The sequence below is a fragment of the Leptodactylus fuscus genome, chromosome 1, assembly GCF_031893055.1.
Source record: "Leptodactylus fuscus isolate aLepFus1 chromosome 1, aLepFus1.hap2, whole genome shotgun sequence".
Classification (NCBI taxonomy): domain Eukaryota; kingdom Metazoa; phylum Chordata; class Amphibia; order Anura; family Leptodactylidae; genus Leptodactylus; species Leptodactylus fuscus.
In genome coordinates this window covers 158,242,111-158,260,729 of record NC_134265.1, presented here as the reverse complement: position 1 = coordinate 158,260,729, position 18,619 = coordinate 158,242,111, and the positions used below count along the sequence as shown (strand labels likewise).

Sequence of the window (18,619 nt, the reverse complement as noted above, 5' to 3'; positions counted from 1 at the left end):
GCAGATTACCTTGGGATTATGTAACAATCCCGGGTTTGGAAATGTTTACAGCAGGCACAACTTGTCTAGCAATAGAGCTCTTCACCATTTATTGTTTTGTCAGTTTATTGCTATACAGAAATTTGCAGATACAGACTTAGGTTTCAAACATACCTCAAGGTAAAAGGGAGTTAGTCAGGTCGAAAATTATATGGCGCCAATTGGGTGACCATAACATCTAAGCAAGTAGAGGTAGGGAGCTCCCGATTGACCAAAGAATCTGAAGAGTTAAACCATGGAACATTGGAACCCCCCTCTTGCTCTTGTGGTGAATATCAGGCCTTAAGTCACACATTGAGTTAAAGCTATATTTTTTGCTGTGGATCTTGCGTTTTTTGAGCAAAATGGGAAATATATTGGGAAATATTCTGCTAAATTCACTCTTACCGTTAGCTCAAAAAAAACTGCAGCAAATTCTGCAACAACAAAGGCAATTAATTGTATTGACCTTTTTTTTCCCAATGCCAACTCCACAAAAAATTGACTCTGGGTCCAACTCCACCGCCCTGGGTATAATGCCATCTCGACATGACTATTCAGCCAGTCAATAGCGGCAACAGTAACCTGCTTTAGCTAAAGATTGGCATTTCCTGTGTGTTCAGAGGGATGAGGAAGTACAGTAGAGACCTGTGGATAATCAGGGCAATATCAAAGAGGATAAGTGAGGCTAGTATTGTACAGCTATGTGGGAGGGATCTCACACTGCCAAGCCGCTTGGCACACCTGGAATCACCCTTAATTTCCACTCACACCCCGTGAGTGTCTGAGTTCAAAGGATAATATGAAACAAGCTTTATAAATTTTATATATTTATCAACATGAGTGTGTCTGTATATGTTAGTTGCTAGTACTGAGTACACATCAGAGGAGCGTCAAGCAAATACAGGTAAAAGCACACTACAAAACAGAAAATAAAATGGGAATAAAGGAGAAGAACGAATACCGGAACGAACCTGTAACCCGATTCAGTGAGGTCTGACTCCAAGGCCCCAGGGCACTGTCTTAAGTCAACGGCATGACTTGTTGCACGTCTTCCTGGATCAGAACAAGTGTAGAGGGTTTTCTTGTGCAGAAGGGACACCACAGCTAATTCTTAGCTGCCTCCTGCATAAGTGACCAAGAAACTCGGTCTGCCTCACAGTCAAAGGTTAGTGTTCAGCCACACCTCCCTTCCAGGTACCCCCCTCCTCTTCCCCCACTGCAGAATATTGAGAAAGAGGGATACCTTCCTGACTGCTGGGAAAGATGTGTGTCTATGATTGAACATAGGGTCATTTGGTCCCCCCTGGACATCTGTTGTCTAAAGATAATAAACTGGCTGGCCAGAAAGGGCAATCTCCCATGGCATACACATAAATTCACTGAAGCAAATTGACCATCAATGTGGGGCAGAAGGCATACTGTGGAGCATATAATACTGTGGGGGGCATAATGTGGAGCATATAATAATGTGTGGGGGCGTACTGTGGAGCATATAATACTGTGGGGGGGGCGTACTGTAGAGCATATAATACTGAGTGAGGGGGCCTACTGTGGAACATATAATACTGGGGGGTGCTACTGTGACGCATATAATTCTGTGTGTGGGGGCCCAAAGTGGAGCATGTAATACTGTCTAGGGGCAACTGAGGGGCAGATTGTACTGTGTATGGGGGCTACTGTGGAGCATATAATACTGTGTGTGGGGGCCCAAAGTGGAACATATAATACTGTCTGAGGTCCACTGTGGAGCATATAATACTGTCTTGGGGCCACAGAGGGGCAGATTGTATTGTGGCGGGCCACTTCACTATTTAAATCACATATCTGTTTTATAGCAGACATGTGATATTAGTACAGGCTGTAATAACATTGCACGGTCACTATAAAACAGATCCTGTGCGATGTAAATAGTGAACATTAATTGTTCAAAAGTACCAAATGCAGAGACCTTTACCTTTCGGTACAAAGTTGTTTGTATTATTGAAAGCTCGCTAAAGCCCCATTCACACGACTGTAATTTGTGGGTCCGTAACTATTCACAATTGCGGATCCGCAGAATATTTATGTTAAATTGGGCACTCAGTCTCTAAAAAGTTCGCCATCACTGCTCTAGAGGATCCAGATCAGCTCTGCATTTCAGGCTAGGCTGTATTCCTTCTGTAACTGGGGTTAACGAGAAAATCGGGGAGAAGTAAAATTAAAATGTCCCTGACAGTTTAATTAGGCCCTTAATGAGACACAATATGCATAAAAAAAAAAAAGTTACTACCACGTCCACATCACAGACTCTAGCACTACTCCTGGCCACTATGTGTCACATACATTAAAATTGCGATAGTGGAGACTATTTTTCACTATTTTGGGATATTAGATATACCTCATTGGTTAACGTTTCTGGAAAGGAATGGAAAGAGAGTAATTTTGCCATTGCCTTTTTATGTGATAAATTTTGCATCATTTACTATGTGGCGTAAATAACATGAAAAGTATTCACAGAATCGATATAATTAAATTGATACTAAAATTGCATAGTTTTTAGAGATGAGTGAATAGTATTCGCCGAATAGTTTCAAATACCTCCACTCCCATAGGAATGTATGGAAGCGGCCGCACACCAAGCGGTTAAGCGCCGGCAGCTAACATGCATTCATATGGAGAGAGGTATTCAAGTCTAGTATTCAAATCAACACTAGTACTTTTACTACTTTTGCAAAGGAAAAAGTTTTTTGTAATAATTTTTATTTTTCAATCTCCACTTTTGAAGACCCATAACAATTAATTTTTGTTAAACATAATTGTATGACGGCAGCTTGCCTATTGCCATTTATAACACTATTTCAGTGGCCAACAGACAAACAATGGCAATTCTGGCTTCTTTTTTAGATTCTTTATACGCTCTTCAGCATTCGGGTAAAATAACAACTTAGTTATTAAACATATTTTATTATTAAATAATTTTGGATGGGGATTATTGTGTGTTTTTACCATTTTTTATGTTTTATTCAGCCTAATTGGAATGTATATAGGAAGTCCTGTGGAGCCTTAATTAGGGCCTAATGGCCCCTTCCCTGCTCCCCCCACCCCAAAACCCCATACATGGTGTGGTCCCTAATGACTGCAGCATCTAAGGTGTTAAACGCCTGGGATTGGTAGTTTGTTGATCCCAGGCATTGGGATCAGGTGCCCGGGACCTACAGTTGTCTTGGGTATAAGGAGAAAGTGCCCGACTGAGTACACACCAAGAAACCACGCCTGTGAGTGCCCATTAGGGACCAACGTAGAAAAATCTATACATCAGACACTAATGGGTTAACAAAGTACTAAATATAATATTCTAGCATCAAATTTCTAAAAGTATTATCTTTATGCCTTTTTGGGCTTGGTTCTGCCCTGCTGCCAGGTTTCTAACCATTGTGAAAACCATTACACCACATGAATATGTGTACAGGAGTATAAAACTGATAAAGGATAAACTGTCAGAAAACAATGGTTTGTTGCTGCACACAATTTCACTGTCATACTTGTAACTGAGCATTTTATTTCCACTAACGATAATTTACTACTAGAAAGATCTATTTATATAATCTCCCACAGAAACCCAGCACTATCTGCCCTATCTTTACAAAGAATGTTGAACAAGCTACACAACTAAAATGGATAGCACTGAGCCTAAGATATAAATAGGCCCACAAAGAGAAGCTATAAATAAACACTCAATGTCAATCACACAATCATTTTCTACTAGTAGACACACTAAATTGTGAACAGAGTTATCTATCCAAAGAGTAAACAATGGACAAGTGTGTGAGAAAAATAGTTGCTATACACTCAGGACCTCAACACAGGAAAAGGCTACAAGCAACTAATATATCACCAAAGTGTGAAAGCTTGCATTGTAGTATCAAATATACCGTATATACTCGAGTATAAGCCGAATTTTTCAGCACAGTTTTTGTGCTGAAAAAGCCCCCCTCGGCTTATACTTGAGTCAAGCAAAAAAAAAAAAAAAGAAATTTTATTGTTTATTTTTTTTTATTTTTTTTTTTTTGGGGGGGGGGGTCTATGACCAGCTGCAATAGTATTATATAGAATCTCCCATAAAATAGTGAAGAAAAAAAAAGCTTTAAAAAAAATAAAAAAAGTTCTAAATCCCTCCTTTCCCTAGAATAGAAATAAAAGTAGAAAATGACTGTGAAACAAACACATTAGGTATGCCTGTGTCTGAAAGTGCCCGGTCTACTGAATATAAGGGATCTGCAGTGCTCCTGTTCTGTCGGGAAGGGGTTAATAGGAGCACTGCAGATACCCTATATTCAGCCAGGCTGAATTCCAAGTGGGGAAAAAAAAGCTCAGTCCTCAAGCTCAGGGAAGGGGCAGACAGACAACCAAAACACCCCCTCCCCTTCCCCTGCACCCAGCAACTACTGCACCCAAAAACTCCGACCATTTTAATTTTTGAAATTTTCCAGTAGCTGCTGCATCCCCCCCCCCCCCCTCGGCTTATACTTGAGTCAATAAGTTTTCCCAGTTTTTTGTGGTAAAATTAGGTGCCTCGGCTTATATTCGGGTCGGCTTATATTCGAGTATATACGGTAGACTTTACAGGAATATAACCTGGCAAAGTAGAACTGGCAGCTGCTTACTATTGGTGAAGGCTTATCTTCAGCCTGGCCAATTCCTAATGCAATGTGACTATTCCTGTGGCAGTGTGTACTATTCAACCCCCTACCCAGCATGGTCACCTGCTTTAGCAGTAGTCAAGAATGTCTAAATTAGAGAGTGTGTCAAGAAAGGTGAGGTTTGGTCGAGAAATAGAGTGATACAGGCCATAAACAGGATTATTTTTAAAACTAAATTGAAAAAAAAAAAAGTGGAGATCGATGCCATGTTGGGAACAATAAGTACTCCACAGAATTCCAAACTCTTTTTCAAATCTACATACTATGGATATTGTACATACAAGCTTACAATGTGCGGTCCCATGTGCACCATTTAATAAACCCACATATCTTGAATTCTATCATTCCATACAGCACCAACATAGACCTCATACAATGTTGACCTCATATGCCCTGGCAGGGAATACTACAATGAGGTCTGCTGGGTTTACGCCCGAAATCGGCGGAGAGAAAAGTCTTGCTTGTAGGACTTTTCTCTCCACATATTTTAATTGGAATGGGGGACGGAGCGCCTGAACACTAGTCTGAACTGACCAGCACAAAGAGGCAAGTTGTGAGCTATTCTGAGGTATGGGGTATGTTTCACTAACCACTTTGGTTGAAAATTTGAATTTCATGCAATTTTTATTTAGAAATCACTGTTTGTTATAAAGTTGTATAAAGGTGACTGTACATATGAATTGTTATTAAAGACCTCCTGCTTCTGAACAGACACCAACTTTTACTGCAAAGAGATGCTGTCAATCTAACATCTAGCTTAGGTCGGACTTTAGGCCACAAGAACGTTTGATACACAACTGCATGAAGGTTATCTCAGTTTCATTTGAAACACAGCAATAAAAAGTGGCAGAAACGCATTGTAGTTTTTTCCACGTTTTTCAGAGATTTCCTCTGTGGAGTTTCTGCCCTTATTATACATATACGTAAAACTTCAGCAGGTATAATTGACATAATGCAATTTACAAAAACACGGGCGTTTTTGACAACGCAGCTTTGCCAATACTACGTGGACTTCAGCCTAAAAGTGTGAAATTGCCTGGCTCGCCGAAACCCTTGGCAGCCAAACTGTTAAAAGCTTTAATCACAATCCCCACCACCACCCTTCTGGCCACATAGCAATATATATATTTACTATAATACAAACGTATTGCAATATCTTATAACCTGTGTATGTAAATGTATAGCATAGGTCAAGCCAGAGCTGTTACTTTATATGCAATCTACCCAGCAATGTCAGGAATGATGGTCATGGTGACACTGGGAGCTCATTGTGGTAATGCTGCATTTTCGGGAATAAATGGACAGAACTGAAGATAAGGGGACTGGGCACCTAATCACCTTCTCCTTAGCAAGCTAACCCCACCTAGAAGATTTATAACATATTCATTATACATATCTGGTGGGGGACTACTTCTGGGAGAATTATTGTCCCTATCATTGTGAAAGTGGTTTATTTCCATAATTCAGGAAGAAGAATAAAGTTCCCTGAAAAAAGCTCAAGTACGATAGACTTTTAAAAATTGCTTGAATCACCAATACAATTCAGGGCAGTTGAGGTGGCCTTCAATAACTCCATCCTGGAGCAGATTTTTTTGGTTTTATTTTTTCACTCTCCACCTTTTAAAAGCCATACCTTTTTTATTTTTCCATTCACAGTACCATATGAGGACTTCTTTTTTAGGACAAATTGTACCATTTACTATTCCATACAATGTACTGAGAAGCTGGGAAAAAAAAAGACCCTCAGATTGGGGTGGAGTTAGAGAAAAACTGCATTTGTGCCAGGTTTTTCCCATGTTCACTGTGCAGCCAAAATTACGTTAACTATATTCTGTGGGTTGTTAAGATTACTGAAACCAAATGGATTCTGTTTTTGTAGTTTCAACATCTTTAAAAAAAAGAAAAAAAATATATACAGATGTTTCTTGGAATCACCATACTCTGAGACCTGGTTCACATCTGCGTTCGGTATTCTGTTCGGGGAGTCCCCTTGGGAACCCCTAAACAGAATACAGAACGCATTAAAAAGCAGTGAGCAATGAAAAAAAACGGGCCCTATTATAGTTCATGGGGTCTGTGTGGTTTCATTGCTCACTGCTTTTTAATGAATTCGGTATTCCGTTTGGGGGGGGGTTCCCCATGCAGACTCCCCAAACTGAATACAGAACACAGATGTGAACTCAGCCTGACGCTTGTAACTTTTTATAATTCCATTCACAGGGCTGCACACGGAACCCCTCCCCCCCCTTAGAAATGAACGCACAGAGGGCACTTTGAGGTCATCTGAGTGTAAGCTAAGTGCCTTTCTTATTAATAAAAACACAACAATAATCGCCACCCACTCACACACTACCTCTTCACTGCATTCTGTCTCTGTCTTAGGACCCCTACTCTTCTCCATCTATACCATGGTTCTAGGACAGCTCATTGGGTCCTGTGGCTTTCAATATCACACCTAATCAGACAAAACTCATATATATACATATATATATATATATATATATATATATATATATATATATATATATATATACATACATATATACCTCTCTGCCCTGTACATTACTTCAGCTGTCCAAAGTATCCATCAGCCTCCCTCTTGTCCCGCTTTCTAAGACTCAACATGGGTAAAACAGAATTTCTGTCTCAGTCAGCCACCCTACATGACATATCAATCACAGTTGATGGCTCCAGACTATCAGTTTCACACGTTAAATGCCTTGGCTAACCTTAGACTCTGCCTTGTCTTTTAAGCCACACATTCCCCTCAAAAGCCACCTCTTGTATCAGCTCCTTCTGCAGGAGTCTACAAAAATCCTAGTCCATGCCCTCATCATCTCCCAACTAGGCTTCCGAAACATCATTCTCTGTGTCCTCTTCCAATCTCTTGCTCTTCTCCAATTCAGCCCTCTACTTATTTCTCATCTGCCTCTCCCCTCTGCCAATCCTTTCACTGGCTACCCATTGCCTAACAAATTCAATTCAAGATACTAAGTCAGACAAAGCCGTCCACCACCCTGCCACCTCTATATTTCTCTGACCTAAGCTTCCACTCCCTCCTCACATGTAATATCCAATCTGTACAAGACCGCCTTTGCTCTGCTCTTACTAATTCTTCTGACAATTGCTTTTGAGATTTCTCCCATGCATTCCACATACTCTGGAACACATTACCACAATTCATAAGGCTGTCCCCCACAAACCTTCAAACACAACTTGAAGACCCATCTCTTAAGAATAGCACATATTAATCCTGCTGCCATTATGCCAATATATGAGTAACACTAACCCATTGTCTCCACCTACTTTCTCTTATAGATTGTAAGCCCTTGGTTTAGATAGTTGTATGTTTAATGTACTTGTTGCTGTACTTGTACTATGTATGCAAAAGTACTTGTATCCCTTCACAATTGTACAGCACCATGGATCTAATAGTGCTATAAAAAGAAATAAAAAAAACAACCTGTATTTCCTATCAGATTTTCACATCACTTTTTTCAATGATCTACATGATACAGATGACACAAGCATTTGAAAAAACTGTCCCAGTAAGGCCCAGTTCACATCTGCGTCGGTATTCCGTTCAGGGAGTCCGCTTGGGGACCCCCCGAACGCAATACCGAAAGCTTTGACATGCGGTGAGCTTATGAAAGCACACAGACCACATAGACTATAATGGGGTCCGTGTATTTTCTGCGTGGTGTCCACACGAGTCATGCGGAGAGGAAAGCACTTCATGAACTACTTTTCTCTCCGCATGTTCCGCACAGACACTGCGAAAAACACAAGGACCCCATTATAGTCTATGTGGTGCGTGTGCTTTCATAAACTCACTGCTTGTCAATGCGTTCGTTATTCTGTTCGGGGGGGATCCCCAAGTGGACTCCCGGAACGGAACACTGAACACAAATGTGAACCAGGCCTAAGATACATGAAGAATATGGGTTGCTCATCTGTAAACAGCTTATAACATTATATTACAGCCTTCAAGAAAAGCAGAGCGTCTAAAGTGTCCGCCTCTTACTATACTTACATCGCATCAGACAACACTGTAATCTGATGTGAAATCTGCTTACTGCTGATGGCAGGCAGGCGATGTTGATACCAAGATAAGTTTTAAAAACTTTATAGCACATGCAGCATATTCACTGCATACTCTACGTGAAGAATTTCTGCAAAGCAAGTCTCTCGGTTTGCATAGTAGGGCATCTCTTCTGTCATACAAATTCTATTCTGTGTACATCACAAATCAATAATAAGGGAACGGTGTGTATGTGTATATAAAGAGAGAGCTAGATACACATACAGGAAAAAAAAAAGGAACGATTACATATTTGGTATAAAATATACTAAAAGTATGAAGAGCTAACATTTACAGTTTGTAATTTTAAAAAAAAGTGATGCCATCCAAACATTTTAGCTTTAAGAATTTAATCAGTAATGTAACATATAACTTATTAAACTGAATACTGCTTTACAGAAACTAAAATAACCATACAATATCACATATGTGAAGGGTATTTCATCTGAAATGTCCAACAAAGTTTTACACATATCAAAAATTTTAAGTTTGTAGCAACTTTCTGACTAATCTGGGACTTTCCTGGAAGGTTGTATTTACAGTTCATATTGCCCAAGACACAAAGCCTGAATACGCCCCCATTAAATGGAGTCTACCCCCATCACAATCACCTCTAAACCAGGTTAGTGAATGTGAAATGTTACTGCTAAGAACTTTAAAGGGGTTGTCCCATCACAAGGATCCTATCTATACTGCTAGTTTATGTGGCTATAAGACTTTTTCTAAATACATTGCTTTATCAAAACTGCTTTGTTTGGCCTGCTATCTTAATATATTCACTCCATTGTTTACATCTTGTTTCCATGACAACGGGCCCTTGCTGAGCTGATCTTCTCAGTCCCCAAGTGATGTAGCTGCCTGCTCTCAGGGGGGGGGGGAGGGAGGGGCCGAGTGCTGGGAGCAGCTCTGAGCTGTGTATGTCTATACTACAGACAACGAAGCTCCTCAGATATGGGGGGGGGGGGGGGTGAGAGCTTCGGGATTTCTGAGCTCTTATCTCCTGCTCTTCCACTTATCAGTCAGTTTAATTGAATTTGGCTGATAAGGGCTGAGATAGGGAGTCCGTTACCTCTGTATGTATTACAAACTGACTCAAATCCAGCTCTGCTATATCAGCCTCTACATCAGTTTCATACTGTGGTAATTCATCTACAACCAATCCCTCATTACTGACTGCAAACATAGCAGAGCAAGCGAAACAGGGCCCACCAATGTGCTGAGAAAACCAGGAAGTGAAGTGAGCGCACAGCCTGCAGGTTGGTGAACAAGTGTGATGGGAATACCCCTTTAACTTTTATTTCAAATACGAGTGAAAGATTCATCCACTCAAGAAGTCACCCCTGATGCAGCTTTTTTTTTTTTTTTGTGGATTCCACCCTCAAAACAGAAAGACTGACATGACCCATGGACAAAAATTGGAAGTGACCATAAAATAAGATGGTGCTCCATTGCATACTGAATAAGAGATGAATTTGTCAGTAGTAAGATTGTACTTTGAAACAACAAGTAACGTGCATTAAGTGACTGCCCCTAGACAAAAACTGGTTGAAAAGCAGTTTTGGTGGCGATGGACTCCTTTTAAATACACATTTACACTTGCCAACTACAGCCATGATTTGCTTATTTCTGAGTTATTGTAATTATAAATGGTCATTGTTAACAAAGGAGACCCCCAATAATGTAATTATAATTGAACACCAATCAGTGGGGTGATCGCTACCATCTTACCATTACTAAATAGCACAAGATCATTTCAACTGTAATACCCCAATACTGTAAATAAATAACACATCTATTCCATGATTGGATAACAATCCCATAGTGTGAAAACAACACCCCCTTTGTGTGCCTGGGTAAGGCTGAATTCACATCTGCGATGGTGTCTCTGCAGCTAATCAGTTTCTGTGTTCCATCAAAAGATCGGTGAGCGTCTTCTGCTGTCCATGGCGAAACCGTTTTTGGGTTTTTGTTTTTTTTTTGGGGGGGGGGTTTACTGGACACAAAGTCCTGCATATCCTACTAAAGAAAGAAAAAAAAAAAACAAAAAAAAAAAAACGGTTTCGCTGCAGAGATCAGAAGACGCTCACCGGCGGACACTTTTCAAACCCATGGGTTTGGAAACTGCCTGCCGGTTTCAGTCTCCAGCCCAGTTTCTCGGGCAGGAAACGGAAACCTGCCTAATGGAGATCGGGCGCTGGTGTGAACCCGCCCTCAAAGTAGAAAATGGCTGTGAAACGCATACACATTAGGTATCCCTGTGTCTGACAGTGCCTGGTCTACTGAATATAGGGTATCTGTAGTGCTTCTATTCCGTCGGGAAAGGGTTAATAGGAGCACTGCAGATACCCTATATTCAGCCAGGCTGAATTCCAAGTGGGGGAAAAAAAAAACAGTCCTCAAGCTCAGGGAAGGTGCAGACAGACAACCAAGACACCCCATCCCATTTCCCAGCACCTACTGCACCCAAAAACTCCGACCATTTGAATTTTTGAAATTCTCCAGTAGCTGCTGCATTTCCCCCCTAGGCTTATACTCGAGTCAATAAGTTTTCCCAGTTTTTTGTGGTAAAATTAGGGGCCTCGGCTTATATTCGGGTCAGCTTATACTACAGTATATACGGTACATATATCATTACATTTAGACATATAAAGTTTCATTCAATTCCAACAAGTCCTTCTTGGCGTATTATTTTTTTGGTCAATGAGTATGTAAATTAGGAATTTCGGCTTAACTCCCTTGTCTGCTGGCGAGTCAAATATTTAATTCTTCAGATCCACCTTATCCCTCAAAGCTAGGGCTGGGCAGTCACAACACTACCAAAATTGAAGATAAGCTCAATTAATTGATGTATTTTTTTTTTTAATTATTATTTTGCATCCACAACATCCTGTCCCACAATACCATTGGCTAAAGGATATGTCATAAAATGAATGACCAGAACCAAAATTCAGTGGCTTGGCAGGACATGTAAAAAGAGTGCCCATTATGTAAAAATTGGGTGTGTTCTAAAATAATCATTTACTAATCAGAATCAAGGTAAAATATTCAATTGATCATGATTTTGATTTAGGTCATAATTGCCCAGCCCTAATCAAACTCCATCTGGCATCATGAATCAGCTCCTGAAATATCATGTGAACACGTAACCAGCATAATGAATTGCAAATGCAGTATTGTTTTTCTTGGCTGTGTATTTCAGTCCAGTACTGTGCCTACACCTCACTTTGCTGGTTAGGCATTCTTGCAAGATTTCAGGAGTTGAACCATGATTAAGGCTAAGACCCTACGAGATGTCGCAAAGCAAAAAAAGCGCTGTGGGAAAAACCACGGCAGCAAAGCATTGCGGTTCTTCCTGCAGCGCTTTAGACAGAACGTTTGCAGAGGTTTCCTCTGCAGACTTTCTGTTACAATTATTCCAATGTGGAAACCGCCGGCGTTTCCGTTGGTAAAATTGACATGCTGCAGTTTCCAAAACCATGTTGGTGTGGCGTGTCCGCACCATGGTTTTTAACTCAAAGTGAGCATGAGATTCCCTAGAATCCCATCCACTTTGCCCTGACTGTAAAACACCGTAATTTTCCCGCAGTGTTTACGTCCCATGGGGCCCCAGCCTAAAGGGGTTTTCCAGGGAAGAAAATCTTTTTAAAAGAAAGGTCTGTTAGTGCTATTAATGGGTTAATAAATACACGTATATACCTTTAGCAGTGTTGAGAGTGATTTCTGGAAGCTGCTGTATCCTCTGCATTTGTTTACATGGTCTAACTTCCTGCTATGCAGCTTCCTGTGTAGCCCCTCCCTGTCTCCCTAGCTAAGCTATCATGACCTTTACTAGCTCCTCTCACCCTCCCCCAGTTTTACTAGCTAAGCTATCCCGCCCACTACTAGCAACTCCCTGTCCCCCTATCTAAGCTATTTCACCTACTACTAGCAGAAAGGAAGAGGGGAAGGGGGGGGGGGGGAGTAATGGTGACATTCTGTTTCGGAAGTGGTACAATGGAACATCACTGGATTATCAGAACGTGTCCCTGGGGTGGTCACATGACCGCTCCAGGGATATAGGTAATTGCAGTTGTTGTTTTTTTAATTGAAGTAAATTAGAAGTTAGGCGAGGGCGGGGGTTTAGTTTTGGGATTAATTCTTAGTTTATCTTGGACAACCCCTTTAAGGAGTGGAATTAAGGGTTATGGGTTGTTCTGAAGAGGTAAAAACTAATGCACTACTAAGCAGGGGGAACATCCCTGGGGCACCAAAAGTCTTAAATAAATAAATAAATAAAACCAAACGTATTCCTTTCTGCTTTTCTAAGGCCGTCAGATAAATAGCAGCGTCATTACCTACGTCTTTAATCCTGATCTATCAGTCTCCATTTTTCCAGTGTACCACACTAACGTTCGCTGACTCTCCAAATCACACAGTGTATTTAGACCAGCAGTCAGTCTCACTATTCATTCCTATGAGACTCACACAGAGCTGTATGATTTGGGGGCCTGAGCGTGGCCTTAAATTACAATGGAGAAACAGAACAAATCAGAAAAAAATAATAAACAAATAAAAAATCATGAATAAAGAGCTCAATAAGGAAGCAAACAACACTATTCTTTACCTGATGTAGAAACAGAGGAAAAGATAAGACATTTTTCTGGGAGTGATTCTTTAATGCTATGCCAGTTCTGTGCCACAGACATTTAACAAGGGAGCTAAAACTGGTATGACTCACTTGTGTCCTAGGTAACAGTTACATTCTGTACAGAGGGTATATTTGTTGACTTGATTCCAGAAGCAATGCCATGGGAAGCAAACCTAATAAAAGCTGCTTTACCACATCTTGCCATTCATCAAAAAAATGTATGTATAGATAGGTAATAGTGAGAACTTGGGTTCAATTAGAATCACCTTGTAAGACACATTAACAGCAAATTTTATTCAAAAACAACCATATAAAACATGTTCGAATCAGGTCTATTGGAGTTGGAAAAAAAAAAAAGGAGAAACAACTGGGCTGGAAAACATGCCCTGTTAGAATAAGGGCTCGTTCACATCTGCTCCCGGTCTCCGTTCTGCAGGTTTCCGTTTCCTGCACAAAACAGATGCAGGAGACAGAAACCTGCAGGACTCTTTCATACCCATTCATTTGAATGGGTTCGAAAGCTGTCCGGCCGTGAGTGGCGGTGAGCGTTTTATGCTCTCCGCTGCCAAACCGTTTTTTTTAAATCGGACACAGAGTCAGACATGCAGTACTCTGTGTCTGGTTTTTAAAAAACGGTTTCGCGGCGGAGAGCATAAAACGCTCACTGACGCTCACGGCTGGACCCGCTCTGACAGGTTTCCGTCTTCTGCATGCAGAAGACGGAAAGCTCAGAACGGAGACCCGAACGCTAGTGTGAACCTAGTGTTAGGGGCACTTTGGCATATTTATAGTTCCTCTTTGGCAAATTCCGCTTTATAGCCATTATATAAGAGTTTCACACATATACAACCCTGCCCTCTAGTGACCACAAAACTCTCGAGATTCCCTGAATTATATGGAACCGCTTTATTCCTTACTTTAATTTTCATTTACCACCGTACATATAAGACACAGGATAAAATTGATTCGTAATGCACAAATTTTACAATGTCAAAGTAAAAATAGATAACATACAATATACACTAATGATAAAAAGCGATTGACTGATTAGCTGTGGTTCTCTTTTAGTGTAATAGTAATGGACATATAAAATATATAACTCCAAAAAAAACTATAACACAACACAGAGAAGATAATAGGGGGGAAAAAGTAAAATAAAAAAATAAATGTAGCAGAAAAGGTAATACTACAGGTCAGGCTACATAATCTACATCAGGCCAAGCGAAGAGCAGTCCACACAGAGAACTAAATGACCCTGAAGTCTTCTTTTTCTTTAGCTGCTATGACTCCTAGTATTTTCTCCTATCTGCTATTCTGAGCTTATGTGTGTCCCCTTCTGTAATATATTACTGTTATTAGTAATACTGTTATTTTTTTCTTGATGTGTAATATAAAATATAAAATTATTTTTGTATTAAGAACTAGTTTTGTTTTATTTATGTTGTTATTTCTATACGGATACCATATAGGTTTATATACTGATGTTTGCAGGTATCCTGTGTATTGTATAGTCTAGTGCTGAGATGCGGAAGGGTTAATATATTACTGTTATTATCCTGTATCCATATTATCCTTGCTGCTATAACACACTGAAATTTCCCCATGGTGGGACTATTAAAGGATTATCTTATCTTACAGGTGAGAGCACAGTCACACACGATGCAACAAATCCCCAGTCTCCCACAGTGGGCAATGATGGAAAGTGTTTGAAAACAATGTTTTTGGCAAACTCAAGCTGCACTAGACACCAGGGTTTTGGAGGAACAGAGTTGTTGTGGCATGTAGTCATACTCCAGGTGTTTAAATGTTAACCAGGAGTCAAGATCTTAAAGAAACCCTATAAATGAAAAACATTACTGCCCTTTTTTACTCCATTTCCTGTTTTGACTTAAAAAACTGAGTTAAAAAATGATAGATGTGTTTCCTTACGCTGAGGCTTCTGGAGCACCATGGATTAATTTTTAATAAATGACAGTAGTAAACTATAGGAGTGCATAGAACTCAATGTATTCCTTAGGACTGCAACTGTAGTTCAGTAGTTAAAATCAGTTAGTAGCCCCAGTATGACTGCTTATTCCCAAAACCAGGCCGTGTACTCTACTGTTAAAAAGTATATGTTTTTCACCGCTGATGTACATCTGATGGTAATCTGTTTTCAGGGATCCCTGATAGAATTAAGAGTATGTGAATAGATCCATTGTTTTCAAAGGTGCCCTATACTGCTCATTTTATAAAAAATATAAAATAAAAAAGTTTAGAGCACAGCTGTGTAACAGTGTTGTGTGAATACCTTGTAAGGGTACACTTACATTCTCATTTACATGAAGCTTTTGAAGACAAAACCAGGAATGGATTAAAGAAAAAGAGATGCATCTGTCCTATATACTTTTTCACTTGTTATGATTCACACCTGGATTTAGCATTAAAACTTGTAAACTATGTGCAAGGACACCTGATTTCAGTAATGTATCCATCGTGTACTGGTCTGTACCTCCAAGTCTTCACTTGCATTATAAACCGTTCATTGAATATTGCTAGTCACTTGTTGACGGATGTGCAATTTAGTGGTTAAACAAGCAAAACTTTGCAGCAGTTAAACAGGAGAACAGCAAATAATCAATAAGTGGTTACCACTGTAAGTGAAGACAGCGAAGGCACAGACGAGTGAAGATACACAATACACCCATTACACAAAAAAAGCCAAGAAAAATGTGTCAGTTGCAACTGTATATGATTTACATTGATGGCAGACACATTAAATTTGCTGTCTACAACCAAAAATCCAACATCTTTGTTGTTGTGATTGTCACATTGTGGTCTTGTTTTGCTTGTCGAAACACAGCTATTCACAATGATTACTTGTAAAATCGGTACATCCTAAATCTGACAGCCGTGTCCAAATTCCAATTTTAATATCATCCACTACTCCATCGCTACTAATCCATGGTACTCTGCTCGGCGATATTTACAATGGCAAGGCTGTGACATACACGTCAATGTGCCAATCAATCACTGGACAAAGCGGTCACTTTGGTATGAACATCAAATGACTGATGTAACCTGTAATTGGTTAGATCACCCATAAGGGACAGAAAATAGTAGGACTATATAGGAAAGATTCTAATTCTTAAAATCCACTCTGAATCAAAATTGCATATATGGTAACATCCATAAGAATTTTTTACAATAATTTGTTTTTATAGCATAGAGTAAAACTACACTAGGGTGTCTGAACCATCTACAATAATCCTCTACTACCACTAGCTTGTTCTTAGCAGGGCATCTACAAATAAAGGGATTATAATTATTATAGTTTATTTATATAGCACCATTAATTCCATAGTGCTTTACATTTGGGGGTTTACATACAATACACATTTGGGGGTTTACATACAATACACAAAATATACAGGTAGATATTAGAGATGAGCAAGTACTGTTCGGATCAGCCGATCCGAAAAGCACGCTCCATAGAAATGAATGGATGCACCTGGTACTTCCGCTTTGATGGCGGCCGGCCGCTTAACCCCCCCCCCGCGTGCCGGCTACGTCCATTCATTTCTATGCGAGCATGCTCATCTCTAGTAGATATAATACTAACAGTGACCGACTGGCATGGTGGGGTAGAGAGCCCTGCCCGTGAGGGCTTACAATCTGTGGGTTGCACTATTAGGACAAACTCTGTCAATATGTTCTACTAGGGTTCCATTGTTCAGGAACTATCTGACCTAGACATATGTATTCAACTTAGAGAGAGCTCTCCTGAGGGGAACCTCTTTATGAGACATGGCCTTTGGCCTTACAGATGTCTACATGTAGTACATAAACATCTCACATCCTCTTCACCCGCAGGAAGCCTCGCAAAGGAAGCAATGGTAGTGGTGACCATCATTAAAGGGGTTTGGCCAAAAGGAAAGGAATTGCAAAAAGTAACAAAAGAACCAATGCTCGCCTACAAAATCCCTTGCTCCTCTGGTGCTCCTTGATAGTTTTTGTATACTGTACCCATCTACCACAGTCACTGGCCTTAGTAGTGTAGAGCACAAGACCACAGAGGCCAGAGACAGGCTGCAGAGGTCACAAGGGCAGGCAGGGAGGACATCACCATAGCAGAAAAGTCCTGGTGCTGTTATTTCAGGTCATTGTCCGCTACCATAGACAACATTATATTTTCATGAGTGTCCACCCCAGGATATCAGCTTAGACAGCAGAATGCCTTTTATATTGTTGCTCTTGTTGTGCCAAATTGAAGACTACAGCACCAAGACTGGCATAACCTTCACATAATATAGGGCACCAGCCTCTTGTGCGATACTATTTACAGCTAACCCTGCAATATATAGGACAAGCCACACCCCCCTCCTAATGACAGAAAAAAAACAACAAAGTTGTCAGCAGGTCCCCAGACAACATAGCAATTCCTCTGAGGTGCCTGGTACCTGTATCCCCTGCCAGCACTAGACACAGGTAAGTGGCCATCAATGACTTGTGGCAGCGCCTCCCCACACAGATCTGTAAACACTAGTACTGACGCAATCTGAAATGTGTACATGACCAGTTCAACAACTCAGAAAAATGCAAGAGAAGTAAAACCTGCTTCATTATGATGCCCACGAAGGAAACAGGAACCTACCTCACGGCAGTCACCCGTGTACCATAGTACTTGCTTAGGAAATGCATGCCAATTACTCACCATGGGGAAATCCGAGGCACTTCCCAGTAAGTCACAAAGGTCCCTGCGCCTTCATTCCTTCGCCTGGCAGACAAGGTCCGTCTTTCTGGCTATGCCCTCCTGCCAGGTGTGGGGCAGTTATGCCCTGGCTCTTCCTCTGTGGTGACAGGGTAGCGGCTAGTTCCCCCTTCTCCGAAAGGACCTCCTGACGTCGCCACCCCACGTGACACGCCCATGTGACTTCTACAGTCACGTGGTGCAGCTGCTAGGCGGGCTGCAGGCTTGTGCGTTCCACTGGAGATCGCAGCGCGGAGCAACACCACAAGGAGAAGTGTATCAGGGCGGGCCTGGCTGACAAGGCGGGTGTGTGACTGTGACACCTCAGTGTGAAACCAGTATGTTAGTGGTGCGCACCTTCTGTGTAATCCTGGGGGCAGAATTGTTACATTGCCTAAAAGAAAAAGTGTTTTGGTTGCCCATAGCAACCACTCAGTGCAGTTTCCTTGTTCGGGAGTAGGACACAAAACGTAAACTGACCT

General features: G+C 40.8%; 1 protein-coding gene across 1 annotated transcript in view; it reads right to left on the bottom strand.

The window, feature by feature from the left end:
* The window catches only part of JAK2 (Janus kinase 2), a 169,619-nt gene extending 151,319 nt beyond the window's left edge, over positions 1-18,300 (bottom strand). The window contains exon 1 of the mRNA XM_075278862.1: positions 18,102-18,300. The gene's annotated coding sequence lies outside the window, so the exon portion shown is untranslated. The remainder of the gene's footprint in view (positions 1-18,101) is intronic.
* Between the last annotated feature and the right edge of the window lie 319 nt (positions 18,301-18,619).